Source organism: Perna viridis, chromosome 2, assembly GCF_037379345.1.
Source record: "Perna viridis isolate PV_CMFRI_1.1 ecotype Kerala chromosome 2, ASM3737934v1, whole genome shotgun sequence".
Lineage (NCBI taxonomy): Eukaryota > Metazoa > Mollusca > Bivalvia > Mytilida > Mytilidae > Perna > Perna viridis.
The window spans coordinates 64,820,670-64,843,180 of NC_142446.1; the positions used below are offsets into that span (position 1 = coordinate 64,820,670).

The 22,511-nt window shown below is 32.4% G+C and overlaps 1 long non-coding RNA gene across 2 annotated transcripts; it reads right to left on the minus strand.

Annotated features, from left to right (window-relative positions):
* Positions 1 to 76: 76 nt before the first annotated feature.
* LOC148626484 (uncharacterized) lies at positions 77 to 21,117 on the minus strand. Of its 2 annotated transcripts, XR_015920079.1 has the most exons (4): positions 19,659 to 21,117; positions 17,350 to 17,424; positions 1,344 to 1,437; positions 77 to 954 (listed from the first exon to the last, which is right to left on the minus strand). It is a non-coding gene; the product is annotated as an uncharacterized LOC148626484 (long non-coding RNA). The 2 variants fall into 2 exon arrangements; XR_015920078.1 differs by lacking the exons at positions 17,350 to 17,424; positions 19,659 to 21,117 and adding an exon at positions 5,286 to 7,079.
* Positions 21,118 to 22,511: the final 1,394 nt, after the last annotated feature.

Below are 22,511 nucleotides of genomic sequence, written 5' to 3' on the forward strand. Positions count from 1 at the left end.
ATTCATATATAAGAATGAAAAAAATTATATGCCATACTTTACATCTATCCATTGTTTTACATTTATTTTACAAAGTATAATTTTGAGTATTTTTTATCGTTAGTTTTAATAATTTTATCAAGTTATAATATTGGATATGCAATATTGGCAACAATGCATCCTTTGCAGGATAATGATATGTATGTCCGATTAAAGAATCGATTGTTTTTAAATGTCAATTGATATTTTACCACGGCATGTGTGAGTGCTTTTTTATTTAACCTTTTTATGGAGGAAATAAACAGAAAAAAGCTGTTTCAATAGAGAAAAAGAAAAAGAAAAAAAAGGTACATTTAATTTGAAATCCAATGATTCATCTTCATGTGTTACTGACGGGATAGACATTTTCCACAAATATAACTCATATAATAGATGAAAGTATATTTAAGGCAACTAATCCCTGAATATTTCACACAGAAACGGCTGCTCAAAATCACAATAACAGTCATCCCATAACATTTTTGTTTCTTCTGGAAAATAAAAAAAATCTCATACAGTTTTCGTTTGAACCTACATAATTATTTGGCTCACCTGGCCCCCAATTAAGGAAGGCAATTTGTTTGTTTATTGTCGAAGAACCATGTTCATTTTTGGAAGACCTCAATTCTCCTAACCAAACTCCTAGATCTACGAAACAAGACAAAGTAATATAAATAAAATCTTTGTCCTCTGCATTTCAATTGAATCATCTCCTTTTAATTGAAACATCTTTGACTTCTCTTTGCAATGGTATATAAATTAGAATTCTTAACGGACAAAGTTTTAATAACGTAATGTAAGAATTCGAAATAAACATACAATTCTGAGTCTACACAAAATTTTCATTGTGAATTATTTTTTATTTGCGATGATAATCACGTTACATGCGAATTTATGTTCTTTATGTGAAACGTTATAGATGAATAAGACACAAATCTGAAAAGAAAAAAAGGAAGAGTGCTATAAGCAACGAAATACAAATAAATATTACCTGTTTTTAAAAGAAAGTAAGGTAAGCAGAATTAAAACTCTAAAATGCGCATATTTTATATACATATACATGTATGCGAAAAGTCTAAAGGAATGTTGGAATCCTACCATCATACTTATTAGTGGAGTACTAATAGACATACAATATGCACGGCTAGAATATAGCAAGTTAATTGCTTTTTTTCAACATTTTTTGTTTTGTTTTTTAATTTTTTATTTTTTGTTCGTGATGTATATCTGTAAGATGTTTGCTGTAACCTGGGAATTTGAGTACCACAATGCCTAGGTTATATTTATTTACAAGTTAATAAACGCAGTCTATATCTTATACATACATGAAGTTGTAGTTAACCACTTTATAGCTTGTTCATTCTCACAGGATGAAAATATTCTTGCAAGTTGACCTCCAATCGACTGACAATACGTCGTCTAAAACAATGATAATAATAAACATGTTTTGATAATGGAACTATTTGTGTCTATCGGTTTTCCTAATGAGCTTACTACTAGACAAAATAATGACTGATATGAACATTCACAGTCGTTTTTTTTTTTTTGGTTTAATTTTTGGTTTTTGTTTTTTTTTGTTTTTGTTTTGTTTAAGCGTTTTCGTTTGACTGATACAATTGTCATTTTTTGTCAATCTCAATAAAAATTAAATGCAGACAATATTTAGGCCATGTAAACACTTTTTTGATTAAATTAGTCACAAAAAGTCTATTTCAGTAGGTTGGACAGAAAGGTTGACATCTACACTTTTTTCATTTAGATAGTCAAACCATGTCCATGTATATGCACAAAAACGTTGTGTAAAGCTTTTTGTGTCCTACTCTACACTAGATTTGCTTTAATGTTCTAAAATAGTCTATTTCAATGAGTTTTTGTGTTGACTTAGAAAAATTGTGTTTTTAAAGAACATCTTAACTATTGAAATAGTGAAAATATGACTTAGTAAAACAAAACAAAAACGTTCAACTAGACATCATTTGTTTTCTTTAGCTGTATTTTGACTGTGCATTACTTTAGCCACCATTTTGGAAATAATAATGTAATTTTTAAACGTCCGAGATGTGCTCAATGATATCTTTTGTTTTGTTGTTGATGTTTTTTTTATTTTATATTTGTAATTTTAATTTTGGTTCAAATTATTTTGAATATCAAACCTGAATGCTGTGTAATTGTGGACACTACCAATTTAATGTTACTATTATATTCAAATCATATGAATTACTTCACAGACGTTAACAGCACTTTTCCCTATTTAAGCAGCCAAATATCATCTTCGTCCCATAGCCTTCATGCTATATTTAGACAGCTCTTTGTTTGTTTTCTTGATATATTGAATATATTTGCGGCAATAAAGATTAAATTAAGAAAAATTATGTGCCATCTATTACCTGACTCTAACACAAAATTGTACTTCATATTATAAGTGTTTAGACAATAATTGTTCCTTTCATTATTTTTATCTTTTAATTCAAAACATAAGGATTTGTTTTCAATTATTGGTAGAAACGACTATGTTTGTGCTTTAGTTACCGTCTAATGACCAAAAGTTATTTATATCAAATTATCTAACCAATGAAATAAAACATTTTTTTCTAAATTAACATGAAATTAGATATTAAATAAAACAACTGACACATGCCAAGTTAAAAGGAGGCCTGTTTAGACAGGATTCGTTGTAAGGCTATAGAGTTACAACGACATCATAAATCAATAAGAATTATAGGAGTACGCATATGCACTGTCGTGTCGCTTAATTGGTTCATAGATTTAATTCTTTCAAATACGTGTGAACCCCTGTGACAAATGAAAATATTCTTTATTATGTTATATATACCTTTACATCACATGACAAGAAGGTATGTTCAGAAAAAAACATGCTTTTTATGAAATTCATGCTATGAAATTTAAAACAGTCGTTACCACAGAACAAATATTTCTATAAAAAAAACTAATTATTTTAAATATTGAAGAGCTGAGGTTTATAAACTTGTATACAAAACAATTAAAATTAGATGTGATGCTGTAAATCGTACGCAGTCGTAGGAAACATCTATCGTGTCAAATTCTCTGTTACCTAGAAAACATTGTTTATACTTCGGGTGATAAGTTGCTGTTACACATGTATTAGATTGCTGACAAACAACTGCACAACAGAGAAGTGTATCAGTTTCGACTGCAACAGTCAAAGAGATGTATGTTTTATTTTTCTCGATACTGAAAAACGAAAGTTTTCGTTTGCATATAATACGAATGAATGTTATACATAAAACGAACACAGTTTTAACCATTCCCATTAATAGTGATAAAACTTATCCTATTATAGACGTCGACAGATTCATAACAAGTGATTTGCAAGCTAACTGATCTATACAGCGTTGTCAATAAATGTTTCGTTATGAATGTATGCATGGTCAAATGATATGTTTTGGGCATATGTGTGTAATTGAATACATTCTTATACAATATTCATCATTTTTTGAACTTGTTTGTTTATCGGGAAAATTGTGGCAGATAAAAAGATAAAACTATAAAAATGAGGTACAAAATCGAAATAAGTAAAAATGATTCTGTGTAATGTACAAATGATAGTCAATGCAGAAGGAGAAAAATATAAAGTTGGTATCTCAGTGTCCCCGTATTCATTAATGGCAATATTCACCCTTTGTTGTGAAACCTTCCTATTGTTTTAATAATGTACAATTAGAATAGTTAATAAAAAATGTCTAGAAATTTCATTAAGTTCCATTCAGTGGTACGGGAAGAGTAACGGATAAAAATTGGTCAACGCTCTGTGAAATTGAAGGAAAGAAAGAAATGCGGACGGAATGAATGGATGAAGGAAGAGATATAAAAAAAGGGATATCATATCACTATATAATCCTATTGTGGAAATCGGAGTATATATGTAACAATATGGTGTCGATTTGATGCAGAATTAAACCTTTTTTATTAACAACATTGACAAGAATTCAACTAGACAATGACAATTAAATTTGGTTGATATTAGTACGAAATAAACATGAAGCCAGATATGAAAATTTCAACAGAAAGAGCAGTGGTTGTTTTTGATCTGATCGCCTTTGTAGCATTCGATGAACTCATTTTCGTTTTCGTTCAGTCTTACATGTATATGAGAAAAATATTGATATGTCTCATACTTTTCACATTAACATGTTTAATTTGTTCATTGAATTAGACAGTAACGTAAAAACTAACAGTTTATCGTTTGACTTAAAACATTTTCCATATTTTATTTCTTTCGCAAGGGACTGTGTTTTCTTTTGGTTCAATGTCTGTCGTCGACAAACCTTGCATCTGATTGTTCATACGCCTTTTGTGTCATCTTCAGATTCAATCCAGACAAGACAACATTTGCTATTTGCATAATTGGAACAAATAATGAAGTCATCACAATTATATTATATATTGTGATCACTGCAAGTATTCAAAATATAAATGTTAATCATTGAGGAAATTATGATCATCCTTTCGCACCGTGTGATTCATAAAAAAAAGTTGCGCAATGTCTTACATGCCAGAAGTTCTAAACAATGATTTTAACCCATCGAGCATGCTAAAATTATTAAGGTTTAGTTTATTGATATAGCCAGATAAATAATTTTATTGAAAATAATTTTGGACATAAGAAAACAATGGTTATATCGAGTAATGTCGAGTAATGTTAAGTTATGACCGTTGTCCAGTTTTCTCTATCAATATGACATTTTCTTTATGTAACAGTGAAAACACCAATATAGCGGACTGAATATGGCAACTACTCAAAATATATATGTATGAACTAATACAATCGTATTCAAATTATATACTATAAACTAAAAAAAATTATAAAAAATGTTAAGGGCTCAATTGAATAGAAGAATTTAAATATATCGGTAGATATACATGTAAGCATACACAACTTCCTCTTTCGAGGGTATATCTATATAAACATCTTCTATTGAAAATTCAGCTGCATGTATAATGAAGAAAAACAAAATAATTCATAACAAACTAGAATCTTCCGTGTTTCGGTTCATCTATTTTCTATGGAGAAAATAAGATAAAACGACCAAAATATTGAATTTATTTGTGTTAATATAGACTCTGTATTTAAATGTTATTTCTATATATACTACAACTTTGACATATGTATCATATTCTTATTCATATAACCACTGTATGCATTTAGTTCGATTAAATATTAAATTGTACTCCAAGTAAGGTGATTAAATTGCCACACTTTTGTTAATGTTTACGTTATAGCTTACCTTTATTGGAACTTTAGTCTTGAAGCTAAACATCCGTTATCATGATTACTTCAAATGTTGTACATTACAGACAAGTAAACGCGTAGGTATCATGTCACAGTACTAAAGATGTTAATTGTTACGGTATCACTTGGTGTTCAGTTGTAGGCAAAATGTAAATAATAGATATGTTATTACAAAGGCTTATCAGTTATATTGGTTTGTGTTTCTCGAGTGTGAGAAATCCATCTTTTTAGCACTTGAAATTTAGAGGATCGAGAAAATGTTTTCTTTAATTTTAATTGTAACAGAATGCTAGAAACTTTCCTTGAAGCATGGTAATAAACAAGTTATCAACACAAAGTAATAACGGAATTCAATCACAATTTTAGTCCAATCAGAGAACATAATGACAGAAAATGACACGACGTTTTCATGTCGGTCGAACAATTTCGTGAGATTCACAGCATTTTCTTCTTTATTGGAATTTGATAGTGCTAGTGCTAGTGCTTTTGTTTTATTTGTGTGACGTCTTGATTTTCTTCATAACTATCTTCAGTTTTTATGTGAAATTTGTTTTATTCGGTTTGCAAAATTGTGCGTGTAGATCGACTATGTTCAGCAGTAATTAAGGGAACCACGGTTATACCGGAAGAATGTAATACAGTGACCAAGACCAGACATAGAAAACAGACAAACACAAAAAACCCATAAAATAAAATACATCATACATCATACATACAAAGTAACAAAAGCAAATGAGCAACTCGGACTCCACTAAAAACCGGGAGCATGGACCAGGTGCTCTGTTAGGGTAAGCGTCCTCTGCTTTTCTAGAAACACCCGCCAATTTGCTTATCAAAATTCAAGTCTGTGGTAGACGAAATAGGAAAGGAAAACTATGACACGTATACAGCGTAACGATCCATGATATTATGATGACGACCATAAAACTTCTGTAGTGATGACTTCAATCTTGTAGCAACATAACCCTATTCCAGAGGCATATTATTTAGAGTTCTACCGCGATACTAAACGTCTGCGTAGTTTCGGCAAGCTCTTGCATGACGTATACGTTGTGATATAAAGACACCATACGCAGGTGCTGAAGGGATTTTGCCACAGTTGAAAGGAAAGTTGACAATTTTGAATGAAAAGTCATCACGTTTGTCGTAAATTTTGGTCAATAGTTTTCCTTAACCATCGATTTCTAAGTGTAGGTCAAGATACGAGGCTTACTTCACAGTGTCTGGGGTAGATGCCATGTATCAAATCCCCAAAATTAGGATTGTCCAAAGATAATACGTCATCTATATAACTTATACGGAGATTAAAGGATCTACCCAAATGATATTCTTCTTCCGGATCAGATAAGCCATAAAGTCAGCCCCATAAGAGTGGAGGAGTATGTCAGCAAGTAGAGGAACACAATTTGTTCCCATTGGAATGCCTACTGTTTGTTGGAAAACGCGTCCACCACACTAGACAAATTTGTTGTCGATTAAAAATTCCAGCATTTCGTAAACATCTACTTCTGTATATTTGGAAGATGATTTGGAATTATTTCTCACAAAGTATAAGAAGTCTCTACCAAGAACTATATATTTGTATCTAGGTGTACCAACTTTGTTGAAAAACAACGACGTAGAATGTTTTTAAGTCGGGATTATAACTGAGTATGGGGAATACAAGTATACAGTATTGAAAAAGCATATGTTTTAAGGCTATTATATTCTGATAATAGTCTTGAACTGATTGTCTCCAAAAAATCTTTTTATTTTTTAATCGAGCAACTCGGCGGGTGTTTCTAGAAAAGCAGAAGACGCTTATCCTACCGGTGCACCTGGTCCATGCTTCCAGTTTTTAGTGGAGTCCGAGTTGCTCATTTACTTTTGTTACTTTGTATGTATGATTTTAGTTACTTTATGTTCTTTTTTGTGTATGTCTGTTTTCCATGTCTGATCTTTGTCCCTGGATTACATTCTTTTGATTACCGCTATAACCTTGGTTCCCTTGATTACTCTTTCGAATTATTTAGGATTCACATTGAATTAATACCACTACGCGAGTAACAAGTGTTGTGGTAGGTCTGCAGACCTTCTTTGACAGCTGTGAGTATAGAGGTTAAAGGTTTGGAAAGAGATTTGGTTGTACATTTTGCAGGTCTAGCTATGTAACGTTGTTTGTATGGATTCTTGTGGAGTTTAGTAATCCAGTACATAGACGGTAAATCACAACCATCGTCATTGGTAGAGAGACCAAAATAGGATAGCACAGATTGTTAGTTTTTCACAATCTCTTCTTTGGAGAGTGTGATAGTTCAGGCAATGTTTTATGAGTGTGACGGATTTGATATATCCCACTTCTGATGCTATGGTGTATTTGCAAATTTTTACTTTAGCAAAATACAACACCTTAATTTACGTCGTGTACAAAAGAATGCACATTAACAATTCTACAATCAGGAATCAGGAATAAGCATTAAGAATATACAACAATATGATAAAAAAAATCTAATAAGTTTTACGTGATTTCGACAAACGGTAATTGAAATATTCAACAACTTCACAATGATAGTCCAACCATATGCTGCGATAACTGCGATTTTATCAATCTTGAAGAAACATTGCACTATATTGAAAGCTTTTCTATCTAACACGGTAATAAATATCGTTTTACTTCGACAAATAAACCATACAAAATCTAACATAATTCATTATAACATTGTTGAAGCAAATGTAACAAAATCGCAGGTTAATAGGAGGGCATATCCATGCTAACAATTGGAGACACCAAAAAGGACAATATAAGATATTACGTATGTCATGTTTCGTATTTTAATTTTAGACTTTTGGACAAATCATCTTGAAAAAAAAAATTTGTATGCCATTAATAGTATGAATTGATTGCACATACATTTCGTGGCTTGTAACCATTAATCAATGATACACTTGATTCTTTAACTTCCTACGCAGATTTGTCAAAGAGAAACGAAAACTCATTTAAATACCTTAAATTTGGTCAGGATTTCTATTTCAAGTCTATAAGATCATTTAGTAACGACGCAAATTAAAATTTCAATGGTAAGCCAATAAATGCATATATTTTTTTTTTTTTGAAAATGCTGCGAGAAGTCTGCATGGAAGGTATTAAACGGCTCGAAACTAGCTTAATAGGTGCCAATTTTCGTTTTTTTGTATTTTAACGAAATTAAAACGAAAAATCTCCGGATAATTAACTTTCCGTGGCATTTTTGAGGTAAAATGAAATATGATCATTAAAATGAAGTGTCAATAAAGTAAATCAGTGTAGCACACTCCACTTCACTTTTGTATTTATTTAACCATATAATTAAATCATGCACACTGGTGACCTCAGGTACAGGGGCATGTTGGGGATATGTGTGAATGTCCGGTAAAGTTACGATAGCGGACGACACTACATGTCTTTGAAATTTTGGGGAAAAAGACATATGTTATTGAATATTGTAGAAATTTATAATACAATTTGCAGAAAAGTTGACAGTTTGTGTTTCAGATGTATATTTTGTTTCTTCTGAACAAAACTTGCTTATCCCTCTTTTTCTATGGTATCTAAAAGAATATTCATATTCATCAATGTCGACATCGCATTTCACATGTATTTAGTAGTTTCAATTTTTCATGCGTACAGTTATAAAGATAGTTCTAAATGGAACAAGAGAACTTAGAATATAGCTTTTGGTGTTTACAAATGTAGTATGGTACATGTACTTGGACTCTATGAGCATTCATTTTATGAAAAACATGTAGCATCAACATTGATAATTGAACTGATAAATAATTAACCCACAACTGTCCAGAAAGGACCACGCTCTGTTTATGTAGTCGATCTAAAAATGCTTCAGAAAATTTTTGACAGTAATTTAGACATGCCCTTCCCTAGCATCCCGCTCGTATACAAACACACATATACACTTCATAGTGCCAAATTATCATTAAATATGGCTATCATCCTTGTAAACTGTTAATTCTGCAAAGACAGTAAAATTCAAATTAAAGCATTCTATATCTAATGCAGTTTTTTATAAGTCAACGAAATGTGCAACATCATGCACACTTGTATTACAAACTTAGAGATTTCACTGCGACAAAATGGATAAGTTACGATTGTGTACCCTTATAATATCGTAAACAAGTGACAGAAAAATTCGATACTTCAATCGTTTTACCCACTACGATATTTAATCTTGAATTTAACAATAGATCAGTTGAAAGTAGACAAAAGAAAGTTGGGCACGTACTATATCGATTTTTCACCACACCCGACCTGTTCCACTCAACCGATTTTTTTTTGTTTCATACAACAATTGAATCGAAATAAGATAAAAAATATTTGGAAAAAAATCATGGGGCATAGTGGAATAAAACAATCTTACGCCAAATTTGACAGATTAACAAAATTCTAACATGGCAGGTATTCTTTTTTTCAGTAAAATGCAGGAGGAATACATTAATAAAAATATTCTAGCCAAATTTTAACAAATTGTTACGATATACAAGCCAGGAAAAAGCATTTTATAGTTGAGTTGATAGATTTCATGAAACGGTCACGTGATTCAGAAGGGAAAATCCCAGTATATCGAAAGTAGAAACATCGTATTTTATTTAAACCTGTGAAACCGAACAAACCGCAAAGAAAACATATGATGGCAGACATTTTAAAATAACTTTATAAGGGAATGCAACTGAAAGTAGAAAATAGTATTTTAAAAAAAGCCTGTTAAATCAAGCAAACCTCACAAAAAACGTATAATGGCAATATTAAGGTATTTTAAAACAACATTTTGATGGAATCCGACTTAAAAGTATTTTAAATTCAATTTCGCATGAGAAAATGATATCATTCCGGACATAGCAAGGGTAATCAAGGGAACCTAAATTCTAGCAAAACACAAAAGAATGCAATCCAGGAACAAAGACCGACCCGAAAAATAGATAAACACAACAAAGAACATAAAGTAACTAAAATAATACATAAATAGTGACAAAAGTAAATGAGCAACTCGGACTCCACTAAAAACTGGGAGCATGGACCAGGTGCACTGGTTTGGTGTAAGCGTCCTCTGTTTTTTTTTTCTAGAAACACCAACCGAGTTGCTCATAAAAAGTCCGGGGTAGATGTAAAAAGAAAGAAAAGTTATGATACGTTCAACAAATCAGTTTCCACGGTGGAAGTGGATACACCGTAACTATCCACGAGTTCATGATGACAACAATAGAACCTCTGTTTTGATAACTTCAAGCTTATAAGAACTTAACCCTGTTCCGGAAGCCTTATTGTAATAAGTATGTTACACAATATATACAAGTAAAAATCTGCATAGTTACTGCAAGCTCTGGCATAACGTATGAGTTGTGTTATGAAAAATCCATACGCAAGTCCTGACGAGATATTGCCAGAGATGAAAGGAAAGTTAACAATTATGAATGAATAGTGATGACATTTGTCGTAAAGTTTGGTCAAATGATTTCCTTTACCGTTGATCTCTAAGTCTAGATATGAGACTGACTTCACAGTGTCTATAGTATTCCTTACCACTAGTAATTTAGGCTACATGTGATGTATCAAATCCCCGAAACTAGGATTGTTTGAAGATAATACGTCGTCTATATAGCGGAAAATGAGATTAACGGATCTAGCTAAACGAGTAAAAATCCCAGCATTTTGAAAACATCTTCTGTATACTTGGAAGATGATTTGGAATTTTTTTTTAATAAATTATGAGGAATCTGTACCTAAAACTATATATTTGTATTTAGGTGTACCATCTTTTTGGAAAAAAAACAACGATGTATAATGTATTTATGTCGGGATTTTAACTGAGTATGGGGAATATAAGTATACAGCGTTGAAAAATTATAGGTTTAAATCATATTATATTCTTATAATAATATTGCATTGAGGGTACAAATTCTTAGACTAAAAAAAGAATTGGGCAGCTCGTTGGGTAATATGAAAATTCAAGTATGATGAAACGCCAGTGATCGCTTTTATAGGCAATGCCTACTCCATATGCTTATTATTTAATTATTTTTCTTAACCGTAGTTTGGATCAGATATTGATGGAGATACATGTTTCAAGTAATTAACCTGAATTCAGTTGTGCAGCATTGTCTAGATCAATTGCAAGCTCAAACTATTTAGGGAAATTGTTTTGTATGTTACAAAATATCAGAATCGGACATGATACAATGATATTGTTGAGGATGTAAAAAAATCATACTAACAGAGAAAAAACTCGAAAAATACAAAAGACAAAATTATAAGAAAAAAATAAATTAAATAAACAACAGAAAATAAAATAAAGGACCGTTAATTCAATGCTTGTTTAAATATAAATTTTGATTTTCGGGCAAAAAAATAATTTACATATTAAAATGAAAAACAAAACCTATGAATTGCAAATGAGCCAATATCAAGGGAATAATCCACAGGGAACGTTGAAAATACATCAACTGATAATGAAAATAATAAAAAAGACAAAAAAAAAATAATAATAATACTAATAAAGTACACATAGAGTAGCGCATTCTGAATATGGCTACCTGCAACTTAGAATGGCTGGTACATGTATTAGCTTGGTTACCTCGATATAAAATTGTGTATACATGTACATTCCAATCTTCTAATTACTCTTATAGCACTTATCGTACAATAATTTAGTAATTGTCTCACATATAAATTTACAGGACGTTAATATTGATTACAAGTACAAGACTACGTCCTTATTATTTGATCTGATATCATTGATTTTATACTCGTCTTTTCATTTACCTGAATAATAAACGGTACGATATTGTTTTATATACGAAGAAATGTGTTACGTAAATTAACAAAAAAAACGTGGTCGGCAGAGCAGGTAAAGTTTTTTTTTTAAATAAAGTGTTTGCTTTTTGCAAAAAAATAAATGTTTTTATATGTTAGTTCTCAGCCATCCCGACATCACAACCCATTTGTTACTTTGGTTTGGTAATTACTAATTACATATTCACGCCATAATGGATAGATTTACAGTATTTTTGGGATGTTTTCTTTGCATCAGCATCATAAAGGCAATCATTCGTAAAAAAAAACTATGTTTGCGAACACGTTTGTTTCTCCAGCAGTTTTAGGAGGCATACTGTTAAAGAGAACCAGATATTGAAGATATAAACACATATTATCTTTGAAATTTAGAATCAAACACCACTGAGAGAGTAACTCAGACATCAGAAGTTATGCTTTAAAGTTATCATATAATTAGCAGTAATTTATCGAATGTTCTGAGTGTAAGAAAAAATCGATTATTTGCGCAGTGAAATAAATTCGGTAATTTTACACTCGGATTGTGTCCTGCAAAAAAGTCACTACATGAATATCTACCCGCTGTTCACAAAACTTCAACAAATATGTTGAAAATACCAATGAATAATGGAAGAAATCTATATAATAAATAAGATAATCAACTGGTAGTCGTGAATACACAAAATTTGATCATTCGTGACATGAACGCATGAACATGCGGAACAAATTCCACACACGCGTTAAATCTAGGCGTTCTTCTTCATGATTATATTTTGGGTATTCACTCTTTCCAATTAATTATCCTATTATCATCTTATAAGGCTCCGCAGAGCATGCCTGAGATGTATTAGTCTTGCATTTCTCGTGATATTTGATTCATTTGATTTATTTTAGATTTCGCCAAGTGCACCAATCCAAACTTTCCCTTTTGCCTTTTTTTCTGTTTTTGCTTTCAAAGGCAACACACAAATTATATTATTATGTAACAAACGTTGCATGTTTTTTTTTTCCACCAGTTGACAAGATAAAGGTAAATGGCTGGAAATAAGAACTTACTTGCAATCTAAGTGAGGAAGAATGCTCCAGTACTCATCAGCTATTATAATCCAGTGATGCTCTCTCTTAAATATATAGACATTTAAAAAAAATATATCAACGTAACCTCCTGAGACACTTTCGTCAACGCAAAACGCTATATTTCTATCTATGGAATTGTGAAATGTAGTCAAAACACTTGCTCGACCAAATGTTTCAAAGACCCACATGTTATTTGATAAAAACTCCGTGGATGTAAGAAAAAATATTTCCGGTTGTGGTAAAACAAGATATTCTTCGGCGACTTCAAAATTGTTTACCAATAAAGTGATAGATATCTGGAATATCTGAAACTTGCTTCCACAGAGGTAATTATCCTAATTAAAATTTAGCAAAAAAGGTAAATTACATGAAATCCATTCTATTGAAAAGAAAACCTACCTAATGGTTCGAATTCGCTCGCACTTAAAGCAAATGCCTTCCTTGTATTAGAGATAAGATATACGATTGCCAACTCAAAATGTAGTAGACCTGAGACCAAGCTGTTCCTGTGTTCAGATACGAAACCATCATTCTGTACAGAAACTTTGGCCTTCTTATTTGAAACTTATCATCAGTTTGCCTGCACATTGAACCAGGAAAGTTCAACTTGTTACTTCCAGTCAGACTGAGTTCAGGCTTCTTTTCGTATATTTTGAATTCGTTTTTACTATCGTTATAATGACGTCCGCCTCTTTTTCCGTATTCAGATCTTGATGATGTTCGCTGCTCGTGTTCAGGTACTAGCCATTTTATTAGATTATTGGATTCCTCTGTCTGTATCCATTACATAGCATTGATATGTTTGCACAGTAACATTCACTTTTTTTCTTGCCATGATTTCATTTAAAACATCTCAAAATGTTATTTGGGAGATTTTTATGAAGTCATTGTAATTTCATTTTGGTTTAATAACCTATGAAACCTATTACGAGAAAACCTTTAAAAATTAAGACAAATCCTTTTCCCGACAAATTTATCACGAACACACTATTTAAGCACGAAGATCTCAAACGATCTAACAACAATATTTTGCTAACTGCTTCTTTTTTTAGAAATATTGTGCGTCAATTGGAGGACGATTAGCCTACATACTCACACCTTGTGAACATCAAGAAGCTATTACGAAAATTCCACAAATTTGTAAGACGTTTTAAAATCAATTTTGGAACATACTGTGCATTAAGTCACAGTATATTTACACTCATACTTTTCATTAATACCGTTCAAAATCTACTAGAATTTAAGGAGAAAATATCATATTGTGAAAGTATCTTTGATGGATATAGGAAAGTCCTATAATTTAACTATTACATTTGTTGCAATTGGACTAGAATAATCGATAAAATATCATATTTGTGTGTTTGCTTGGAGTATAGGCAAGATAGTGACGGCAATTTTACCTGGAATGATTCTAACTGTAACAATGTAGATAATTTCTTGTGCGAACATGCCATTGAATAGATGGCTCATAACCTTTCTTCCCTTTGTGTATAAAAAATCATGACCATTTCCTTAAAGCTGAACGTTACTTTATGACATCGTTTCATCATTTTCAAAAAATGAAAACAAGGTACGACAAAATGCATTCCAAAGAGAACCGCTCTCCACAGTGTATCAACTATTATGCGTTAGGAATTTGCGTTAGGTTTGTGAATATCAAAGCAGCAGTTTGCTTTTTTTTCTAATTCATGAAGGAGGTCTACTTTTTTTTTAATTTTTAAATAAGAAACAGTTATAGTACACATACACAGTCTTAGTTTGTCATCAGACTGTGTTAAAAAAAAACCTATATGGATTGTGTATGAAAAAGTAATCAAGGGAACCAAGGGTATGGTGGTTATCAAAAGAACGTAATCCAGGGACAGACCAGACATGGAAAACAGACACACACAACAAAGTAAAGAAGTAACTAAAATCATACATCCAAAGTAACAAAAGCAAATAAACAACTCGGACTCCACTAAAAACTGGGAACATGGACCAGGTGCACCGGTAAGGTAAGCGTCCTCTGTTTTTCTAGAAACACCCGCCGAGTTGCACATAAAAAGTCAAGTACGGGGTAGACAAACGAGGAAAGGAAAAACTATGACCCGTTAAATAAATCTGTTTTGATGGTGCAGATGGATACACCATAACAATCCACGAGTCCATGATGACGACCATAAAACTTCTGTAGTGTTGACTTCAATCTTGTAGCAACACAACTCTATGCCATAAGCCTATTTGTTAGAGTTCTAGCGCGATACAAAAAGTCTGCGTTGTTTCGACAAGCTCTGGCATAACGTATGAGTTGTGATTGAAGGGATGTTGCCACAGATGAAAGAAAAGTTGACAACTTTGAATAAAAAGTCATCACGTTTGTCGTAAAGTTTGGTCAACAGTTTTCCTTTACCACAGATTAATAAGTGTAGGTCAAGATATAAGGGTGACTTCACAGTGTCTGTAGTATCCTTTTGTTTTTAACATTGATTGCAAATGATGCTATATACCAGAATTAACATATTTATTGAAAAGACTTCTGAGTATCTGTCTATTGATTTAAGGAGAACAGCGTAGAACAGTTTTAAGATCTTCGCCCATTACTGAAAATTGTATACAATGCTAAAATAGCTGTTTCTCGCAATCAGAACTAGAATTTGAACGATCGATTGAAAGAAAGGTTTCCGTGTATATGATACTCGTTATCATATAACCTTAAAGTTGCGACGGTTACAATAACAAATAGGTGACTGAATAAAATTCTAATAATCCATATAATAATAATCAAAGTCATAAATATGTCCGTTATTATTTGCATATTAATCTACTAACATATCCTCATTTTATATTTTACTCAACCTATTTCATGATGAAAGCTGCAGAGAATAAAAAATGGAACCTAAATTCTAGCGGAAAGTAATCGAATATAATTCAAAAAAAAAAAGACCAGACATGAAAAACACACACACACACACACAAACCACAACAAATAACCATAATACGTACATAACAACAACAGAAAACGAGCAACTCATACTCCACTAAAAACTGGGAGTGTGGACCAGGTGTGCCGGTAAGGTAAGCGTCTGCTGCTTTTCTAGAAATACCTGCCGATCGAGTTGCTCATAAAAAGTCAAGTACAGTGAAGACGGAAGATTAAAGGAAAATTATGACACAAAAATATTTAGTTTTATATTCTTGTCTTACCTTCATATCAAAACCAACAAAAATATTCAAGGCCTTCTTTTTTTTAAATTTTTCATAAAGAAAGATTGTATATCTCCTAGAACATTTTATGAGAATGTTAACACAGTCCTGATATCTATATGTATGTGGGACAATATATATAAAAGGTAAGTATCTTTTATCCCCAGTTTATTTATAACTTTATACAAGTTTATTCACAAAATTAAACTTTAAACTTTAAACAAACACACTAAAATTAGGATTTTTGTAGCTTCAATATTGCAATTTATTTGTGTTCATAGTGCGTCTAGAGGTTAAGCAGCAAAAGCCGAACTTGTGAATAAAATAAAAAGTTTTTGTTCACCGATTTCGTTTGTTCAATGAAAGTAATAATTACTCCAAGATGTTTTTTGTTTTAAGGTAATGTAATCATCTGTCCTATATTGTTTTTGAAATAACCTTTTCCATTAAACTAAATAAAATTATATTATTCATGACATTGCTATAAATTCAAGTAGTTCTCAATGTTTCATAATAAGTAAAATTAAATGATAAAAGATAAAAGGTGCAATTTAGTTGTAAAACATTTCATCAGTAACGTTGTTTTATTACTTCATGCATTATAATTTAATTTGACAAAAGAGAAAACTAATTAAGCTTTTCTAAAACCGCAAACACAAAATAACATAAAATAGAATAACATATAGTCTTAAGTACTATCTTGTGTAAGAATTGGGCAATTGTTGGCACATAATTTTTCACAATTTAGTCTTTTCTTCTTCAAATATATATACAAAACGTCTAGCAAAACAAGCAAAAAAGTTATTAAAGTTTATCCTGAAACATTTGTAACGCAGATATTTGTTGACAGCTTAAAAGAAGGAAAAAGTGCGGAAAATGCTCCTGCCATTTGTCCATAGTGCGTGTCAGTTTAATTTGACTTATGAAGTCTTTAAAAGGCAAGCAAGCTTTACAAACACATTGATGGTTATTTTTGGAGGTTATAAGATATACATACTTGAATAATGCAATAAAATCTCGACGTTTTTTTTTCTTCATGTGGCACCCTGATACACATGTCACCTCAGTAGTACTTAAATAATAAAATATAATGAATATTTACATAAGACAATGTATTACATATTGTATCAATTTAGTAAAGCCATATCAAATATCGTATTTGTATCTAAATTGCCAGGTCATACAACAGAATAAAGTACAAATACAAAGATGGACCCACACTTGTGTGTTAGAAACAAATCAGAATTTGTTCAATGTTGTATTCTGAATTAAAAAAAATATATATGTTATGAAGTTGCTTAGATTAAAGGCATATACGAATACTCAATAAGGAAAACTTCTCGGTTTATAGTATGATATTTGGTAATATGTGGTTTTATATATGGGTATAAAAATTCAACAAGTGCATGTTAAGTGGCGAAGAAATGACAATGTAATCAACTAGCATTTTTTTGATAGAGAGAAAAGATTTTGTTAAATCATTTGTATAATTTTCATCTCAAATATATTTAACTAAGCGGATTTATACGGAAAAGCATCATTCGTTATCCAACAAAATTGCCTCAAGATATCTTTGTTAAATATTAAAACATATGTTTTTGCGATTGAATCACGAACAACTCTTCCATGATTCTTAAAAATACAGATACTTAGTTTATAAAGCCATCAATATCTTTGACAGATATCTCTACGCTAGTAGTTTTTGGCATCTTTTAATTTTAGATGCATTTATTCATTGTTTTCAACATATGGTTTGGTCTATAACAGTTGGCTTACCAAATTCAACCGATACAAAAGTAAATTCTTCAATAACGTAGCATTACCTCCTAGAATATCCGTATCCCCCTTTTTCAAATAGTACACAATTATTGCATTTTCCATTTGCGCACGCTCACGCAATGGCTGCCTAAATTTTCTCTCCGACATTTTTTGGCCAAAAACATAATCTAGACTGGTTTACCAGTGATGGAAGGACATTCTGTGATGCTATAACATTTAATAATCATTTGTGCTATTATTGGAAGATTTGGAACATGAATTTAATGTCGAGAAGTCAGTACTATTCGCCACTGCCTTTATAAACACAATACACAATTCAATTCATTTTAAGTCCAAAACGTCAATGTTTATTATCTAATGTAAATGTGTTTACGTTTACGTAGAGTCAGAAAACCTTCGCCTGACAACAATCTGACTATAAAAAAACAGAACATTATGACATAGCCAACATTTGCAAACCAAGACCTTCAGGGCCCTGCAACTTTTGCCTTAAAAACATCTGATTTAGATAACACTGTCCTGAAATTAAGGATGGCACTTGCTGATAATATCATTGCTACGATATGCTCATGCTTCAAACAAGAAATTGAAAACTGTGTAAAATAAACAACTCTGTCTTTCCAACAACAAGGAGATGAATTGAAGTATGAAAACTCTTAACTCAAATCCGAAGTAGGCGCACTCGAGCAGTATAATCGTCGAGAGTTGGTGGATTTAGTGGGAAACCAGAAACGCCCACTGAAAACACGACTGCAACGGTAACAGAAATTGTCAAATCGATAGATGAAAACTTTAAAGCTTGGAATATTGTTCGATTTGTTAGAACCGAAAAACCCTCAACTGGTCGACCGCCAATGCCTAGACAAATCTATGTGCGGCTGCGTAACAAGAAAACCAAAAGACGCATTCTTAAATGTAGGACAAATCTCAAAGACTCCGATACCCCTAATGTCACAATTAACGAGGACCTCACGAAAATACGCAATATCCTGGCCTACAGAGCCCGTCAGTCAAAAAAGAAAGGTCTTATATCCCAAACTTGGATCATAGATGGGAAAAAATTTCTAAAAGACTATCGTAACGGCTGACTCTGCTCTAAAGAAACTTATCACGGATAACTTTCCTAGAGCGATCGACATAGGCTATCCACCAGTTGCCCAACCTGAAGATGTTACGTCGCCAGCCATGTCATATGCTGCTGCAGTAATGTCCTAATTTAAATAAATGAAATCTATAGTTTTGATTCTTGACTTCTGTTATTAAACTCCATTATTGTTACTACATACGACTTTATAGTAATTTTATGCACTCAGGCGTTAAAGTTTGCCCCAATTACTTTAATATCACGTGTCTAATCTACCTTAAAAATCCTCGCCTCAAGTAAAGGTAGTTTAAATTATTAGTTTTAAATCTGCTTTCTAAATCCGTAAAATCCGTAAACCACTATTTCATTGCAAGGCAAATGATGTTTTGGTCTGATTACTATAAATATTAATTGTATGTTTTTACGATTTAAAATCTACTTACCGGAAAATTTAGTTTTTGTTTTCTGAATCACTGAGTGTTTCAATACTCCAATCATGAATAGCAAATATTTTTCGTTTTGTAAATATGATTACTGTTTATCTTATAATTGAAATGCAAAAGGTTTTAACAAATCTCAGGTACATGCACATTACTGTCTACGGCACTTTACCTTTTGTCACTCTCATTCCTGTTATGATCAATCGGGTGTGACATAATGGGTATCGGAGTAGAACAATACAGAATGACAGTTGACCCTTTTGCTTTCGCACTAAAGTACAACAGATCACTGTCTGTGTTTGGTGTTTTTTTTTCGTGTATATTTAATTGTTTAATAAGGGAACAAAATAAAATCCCTGACATTAATTATTTTTGCGCCGTATATAGAATGTTAATCCAAATAATGGTAAAACACATTGTACAGATATTTATATGCCGCCTATGTTATTGAATCTTGATAGTTTCTTATTTATTGTCTTACTTCTTGTCATAATTGAGCTTTTTGTATGATCAGCGGTTTGCATCCTAACCCTGGTCCGTCAGATACCGATTCAAATTTTGATATTCATCGCGAACATTCAGATTGCTCATCAGATTTATCTAGTTTACAACTCTGTTTCATTTTTACATTCGAACGTCCAAAGTCTAATACGAAAATTAGACCTAGCTACAGCCGAATTTAGCGAGTTTGATATACTTTCCTTTACTGAAACTTGGTTAAACACAAATACACCTGGCTCGATCGAGCTCCTCAACTACCAAACAAAAACCATTTCGAAGAGATAGGGCTGGTGTTTGAAATGGGGGATGAGTCGTTTATGTTCATGATAATACTGATGCCATTAGACGTACTGACTAAGAAGTGCCGGAAGTTGAAGCACTGTGGTTTCAGTTAAAAATTTGTCACAAAAATGTCCTTTCAGGTACTTTTTACGTACCACCTAACAGTAACATTGATGTTTGGTCAAAAGTTGAACGCTCTATCGAGTCTACAGTAAACGATGCAAACTGCAATCATATTATTATCACTGGTGGTTTTGATGATATCCAATGATATGTTGACTCTAAGGTAAAACAATTATGTAAGTCACACGTAAAAACGGCGAGGTCAAATAGTGAGTCAGATTGGACAAAATTTAGACATATTCAAAATGAGCTAACTACTCTTATTTGTCGCTATGAAGATGATTATATTGCAAATTTGGTTAGCAAAAGCGTAAACTGCAAACTAACGACCAAAAACTGGTAGAAAATCTGGAAAAAAATGGTTGAAAACCAGATTTCTGGAATGAAGCGATCAAGATTCGGCATCTCCCCTTTGTTCAAAAAACGATCTGCTTCTCTCCCACGATAACGAAAAGGCAAACGAATTCAATTGGTTTTGGCTTTGCAAACCGTGCTGGATGACCCTGCGTGTGTTCTTCCTAACCCTATCTTAGCGGATATTACGCTCTATAATATATATATATATATATATATATATATATATATATATATATATAGAAGGGTCTGAAAAATTCCCAACAATGTTAGAACTGTCAAATTTGCGATGCAAATGTTTGGTCGTTCCCTCCGCGGGACTCGAACTCGTACCGCTGTGACATCTATGGCAACACCGCCTGCACTAACTCCAGCGCCCTAGACCACTCGGCCAGCTAGGCTATATAAAAAATATAGCTTTCGATGGCCGGGTCATTCCTCCTCGTAGGATTAATCTAGGGCTGTAACTTAGTACAAGATATATATATCTCAGTGATTGATGCTGATGACGCTCAATTTGAACACCAGTAAGGCTTGCGGGCCTGACTTTGTAAATCCACATTTATTGAAAGCTGGTGCCTCAGTTGTAAAAAACGCAGTTATGTAGACTCTTAAATATGTCGTTGACTAATGCAATTTTTCCAACATTCCATTCCAACGGTTTTTAAGAACGGAAATGCTGACTAGGTTAAAAACTACAGACCGATCTCGTTGTTAAATATTATTTCGACGTGTATGGAAAGATGCGTCTATAAGTATGTACATAACTTCCTCTTACGCCACAATGTTATAACTGCTCACTGATCTGGATTTACGCGAGGCGATTCGGCTATAAACCAGTTAGTTGATATATCGAATACTTTTGGTAAGATTTGGATAATGGGAAGGAAATCAGAGTAGTATTTTGTAACATAAAAAAAGCATTCGATCGCGTATGGCACACTGGTCTTTTATTAATACTAAGGAACCACGGTATTTCGGGAAAGCTGTTGGATTGGTATAAGAGTTATTTGAGCGGTAGAACTCAACACGTTTGTTTGAATGGGGGCCTCTCCAAATGGACACCGATAAATGCCGGCGTACCACAAGGTTTGATTTTAGAACCTCTGTTATTTATCATATTTATAAACGACATTGTTGTAGACATAGATGCGACTATTAAGTTATTTGCTGACGATACTACCCTTCTCGTAACCGTCGATTCGCCTGTTATGGCCGCCAATATCTTAAATAATGACTTCTCAAAAATTCACCAGTTGGCAATTACTTGGCTTGTAAAATTTAATCCGCAGAAAAACGAGACGATGCTTATTTTGCGCAAGTCTACACGAGTGGTACATGTACATCCGGTAATAAAGATGAACGATCACGACATACAGGAAATGACAAGCCATAAGCATTTGGGTATAACATTTTCAGATAACGGATCGTGGCATCGACAATATTGTCCAAAAAAGCGTTCACCTGTGTAAATGCACTTCGTTGTTTGAGATTAGTTCTTGATAGATTGACACTCGAAAAAAAATGTATTTCTCGTACGTTAGACCACTAATGGAATATGGCGACGTCATTTGGGACAACAACATAGAATATTTG